The following is a 5,294-nucleotide window of genomic DNA, read 5'->3' on the forward strand; positions in this document are numbered from 1 at the left end:
TTTTTACTTTTCTTATTTTTTCAGATTATTGTGAGGTTCTTTGTGGTTCTGTGTTGTCTCCCTTCCCTTGTAAAGGTTTGTTTTGTACTTGAATTTGATTGATTTTATTTGTTGAAATATTTTCTAGCATTGTGATATGGCTCTAAGTGCATTTTCCCCTCCTTTACCCAATATTCAGAAAATAAATGATATATCACTGCATTTATCATTTTCTGAGATTTTGTATTCATTGACAATGCATCTTGAGTTTCTTTTTCTAAAACCGTTCCAAAATGACATGAACATGGCATCATTCATTTTATGTGCCTATATACAGTATAGTAAAATACTCAAAACAATGCCTGTTAGGAGCTACAGTTCAGGCTATTACCTAATGTATGGGTGCTTTTTTTTATTTTTCCACGTTTTACCTTTATCACTGCTGACAGAATGAGGGAAAGCAGTCACATTGAAGTTTCTAGTTTCTCTCCTTAGTATCTCCATATAAGCTGAAAAGAATTAAAAATTAACAAAATGCATTCATCTAAAATGCCTTGCAGTATCATTACATCATTACGTGGCTGCTGTGGTGCACATAACGCAGTGCAGCTGAGTCATCAGCTATAGTTCACTGAGTCACTAAAGACTTCATGTTATCCTGCATGAACTAGAAGCTCCACAGAGGACCTCTCCTTCCCCCTCGCCTTATTACTTGTTTTAAAGTAAGCAGCTTGGGTTGGTACACCGGTGGGCTAATGCATGCAGTTTGCGCAGCTGCGGCGCCGGACGGCAGACAGCCGATCATGGCGTGATTTATGACGCTGACCGCTGGCTGCGTGGTGCAGGCTAATGACACATACACTAAAGTCATTGATTTGTATGAATGCCCTCCGCTCTTCATCTATCACAATTTAATGTTGGAGTTTGTAATGCAGAGGTAGAGGAGAGGATGAGGTGGAGGAGGAGAAAGCGGGGGGAGGTGGGAAACTGAGGAGGTGAAGCGGATGAAGAAGGGAGCAGAGGAGAAAAAATCGACATGCAGGTACCGCTCGGGCTGGCATAGACGCTGTGGAACAAGAGAAGAAGGTAGGATGAAGGTAAAGTGGACTCTGGGTACCCCAAGGCCCGACAACCCTCCTCCCCTCCCCTCTTCCTTTCTAAGTCATGAGTCATTTGCTGCTCCTCTAATATCTCCCCCCTTTCCTCTGCTTTATGGAAATGGCTGTGAATTGTGCACAGTGGACACTGTGCTCAATAAAGCAGATAATAGCAACAACAAGGAGCGAAACGCAAGAATTACCTTTGGTCTACAGGAGAGAAAAAGAGAGAGAGGGATGAGGGAGAAAAAGGGAGCACACTGAAAATGAATAGGTATTCATGTTAACTGTGAGTTGTAAAAATATATTCAGAATTGTCATGTATGAACTCATTTAGAGCCACTAGCCCACTGTTCACTCAATATAGTAAATGTAGGCATTTAATAGGGTATCTGTAAGAGGAAAAGTTCAGTATGACAGCTGTTCATGACGCAAACACATGCGTGCTCACTGCCTGTGAGGCCAATTTTCTCTTTGGCTCCTACAGGAAGGAAGAAGTCTGTGTGTGTGCATGTGTGTGAGGGTGTAAATGAAGCCAGTTGCATGTGCAGTGCATGTTTCACTGTTTGCTTCCTTCCTCCCTCTCCATCGACCCTGTGTATCCCCCTTAGTAAATACAGTGTGAGGGTGAATGTTTTAACGCTGCAGGTGTGCACGTGTGTATGTCGCAGTGCAGGAAAGGCCTTCCAGGCGGGGAACAAGATGGATGGCCTGCAGGGATGATTTCTCATCACTTAAAAGCACGAGTCTGCAACTTCAAAAAGTTCAGCTGTTCCTGAGGGAACAGGTCCATGACATAAACGAAATGACAAAAACTAAGAAAACCACAACAGAGGAGACATAAAGCACAATATGAATATTAATATAAATAATGTTTTAAGATGTCTGAGGTTCCTCCCACCACCCCAATACAATGGAGGTGAATGCAATTTCATTTGAGGTGCTCACAACACACACAAAAAAAGACATTTTTAAAAATGTAACATCAAGGTGTCTTTTTGCATTCAGGAATTCTGTAGGTTTCAACAGGATGAATTTAAGATTTTTAAGACATTTTAAGAACATTTTGATTGCAATTAAAGACCTGTTTTACATCCATACAGACAAAATAGTCAGAAGGATATAAAGGAAAACCTGTATTTGTTCCATGTTGGTTTCGTTTTGTAGTTGTTACAGAATGATCTATTCAAACTTTTTCCTAAAGCACATTTAAAAGCCAGACTGAAAAAAACAACTTCATACAAGTTGCATTAACTTTGTTTTTAAGACCTGTCAAAATCTAATTTAAGACATTTTACAGCTTAAAATTCAAATTATTGGATTTTATATTAAGAACCCTCAGACACCCTGTAGAAGCTGATGCTAAATAAATAAATGCACTCCAATGGGATCCACCAATTAGAATGTATCCTGTTCTTTTCTCTTTTATGTTCATTTATTTCATTTTAGTCATGGATAAGTTAATCAAACAAATCACTGGTACTTTTAGCTCTTATGATAAAATCAGCTTCAAAACATGGAGAGAAATCAGGTGCAAGAGAAGAGTTGGATTGGTTGTAAGATTTCTTTATGTGAGTTCAATTCAGTTGAGCTCATTGTTCTGACCATGATGTCCCCTCTTTCTTTTCCCCACCTCCCCCTCTGTCTCTCCTCTATCTCTCTTCTCCATAGGCATCTCAGACTTTCATTTGATGACATGATGCAGATGGAGGCATGACTCATGGATTACAGCACCCGCTTTAATTACAGCCTATGTAAACAAGCCTGTCAGTTATGCTAATCCGAACCATGGCTGGTTGGGGGAGACAATAACAACAGACAAACAACAGGAAGAGGACCAGTTGGACACCTGTTTCTCGGACAGACCTGTCTCTCAAACCTTCACACGAACATCATGTAAGCCCATTTGGAATGTTTTTTTTGTTTTTTTTTACCTCCAGTGCTTCCTCGCTCAGGCGGGATCATTTGGAGAGGGAATGTATACAACCTCTGTTTTCATCTGTAACTGTACACAACTTAATATCTGGACAGAAAGTCAAGATAATCATATCTGGAAACGTCACTGATGTTTGTGCTCTGACACATTCAATTGGTTCCATACTTAAAAAGACATGTAAGAATCATCGCCGCAGGTTTTCCCTGCATGTTCCTACTTTGGGGTTCATAAGTAAATATGGAATGCAACTGCTTTTCATCTTCGTCCTCTTGTTTTCTACATTTACTTCCTGTTTTTCATGTTGCCAATGTGTCATCTGTTGCATAGTCCTCTGATACATAGGGAACCTCCAGACTGTTCTTTTTTTCATCAAGGGAGTGTATCCTGCCCAGCTAACCCCCTTACTGAACATGCACCTAAACCTCCACTCTTCCAGATGGAGTAACTAGTGTACTGAGCAGGACATTTATTCATCCCTAGTTTCCCATCTGCAAACACTGTGCAGTGGATGCACATCTGCCAGGAAATGAACTTTTATAGTGGTGAATATTGTACACCTGCTCCACTCGGACACCCCTGCATTCAAGTGATCTTAATTAAAAATAAGAAGGAAATAAAAAAAAAGTTTGTTTTAAAAATACATTTGCACCTATAGATTCTTTGTTTTGCAGCAGAAGAATGAAGTTGAATAAAGTAAAAAGCATGATGATGATAAAACAATTTATGATGTTTTGTCACCTACAGCACTTAGTGGAGGTTAGGGAGAAATCCTAGTCTTGGTTAAAAGTCAAAACTGACTTCATGCATTAAGCACAGCATGTTTACTTGAAAACTTTTCTCCTAATCTTAACCAAAGTGCTGTTGTTGTCTAAACCTAACCACACATGGGATTCTGGATGCAAACTCCAGTCTCTGGTGTTAAAGTCCTGTGCCAACTAAATAAATATATTGCTTCCTACAGTAGAAAAAACACTGCCAGGGAACAAAATGACTATCCTTTCAAAACGTAATTGGGAGAACATATTATATAAATGTAATTTCTAGGAGACAGGGTTGGGAGAGCAGTGCAGCCAAAGCAAAGCCAGCACATCAACGGAAGATGGCTTTAGGCTAGGAATTGGCCTTGTTGATGGGACGTTCAGTGGGACTGTAGGAAAAATATGATCATCAATCTAAAATCCTTTGGATTGCTTTGGAAAGTGCATAACCTAACACATAATGGGAAAGAGGGCTTCTCAACAGACTCATAAAGTTCACTAATAAAAGACAGCGAGAGCCAATCAGTTGCTCAAACAGTCTCTCCGCCCCACGCCAAGATAACATAAGGCTGAATATTAGTTTGCGTATTTAAGTGCTGAGTAACGTTTGATTTGTCCGGATTAACAGCTTTATTTGGCTTCACTCCAGAAAAAACAACAGAAGGTGGAGCACAAACCGAAGTGCACTGCATCAGAATGTGAGTGTAAGATTTTAAAAATAGGCCTACGGTAAATATATTTAGAAGCCTGTGAATAATTTACTCATGCTTTCAATTCTTCATGATAAAAAACATGTGTGTGTGTGTGTGTGTGTGTGTGTGTGTGTGTGTGTGTGTTAAATTCTTCCTCAACAATTTACCATAAATATATTTTTTTATGATATGTCATTGTCCTTGATATTTTGTTTTAAAAAAACCAGCATAATTGCATTCTACAACTTTGTGTTGTAAATTACTTAAAAAATATCCTTGAATATAGGAGCTGCATCAATCCTTGAATCTTCCAATCAGAGGAAACATTCTAAGCATATACGTCACCAGTCTGACAATAGCACAAAAAAATGATACAAAATGCAATAATGCTAATAAATTATAGGAACATCCAAAAACAATAAAATAGAAACAACAAGATGTTGGACTTGTTATCTTCTAGTTTCTGGATGTTGATTCAGAGTTCCTCGTTGTTTTCAAGTTGCACCCCACACATTCAGGTGTGCAGAGATTGTTTTCTACATAATTCTTCCACTTTAGAATCAGTTTACATGCATTCAGCTGCTGCTGCAAGCTTCAGTTAAATCAGAGCAATCAGCAATATGCAAAGCAAAAAAATCATTTTTAAGCCTGGTGTCCACATCCTCTCTTAGACTGGCGTGTGACACCAACTTCAATGGTTAATTGTTGTTTGCAGTCAAAAATAGCAATGATACAACTCTACCTCCTCTCCAGAGATTGGTATGTTTATGGGTTCATTTAGTTTAACTTTAGGTACAAAACCACGTGAAAAGTAATGGAGGCCACTTTCCCT

This window comes from Dicentrarchus labrax, unplaced genomic scaffold (assembly GCF_905237075.1).
Source record: "Dicentrarchus labrax unplaced genomic scaffold, dlabrax2021, whole genome shotgun sequence".
NCBI lineage: Eukaryota > Metazoa > Chordata > Actinopteri > Moronidae > Dicentrarchus > Dicentrarchus labrax.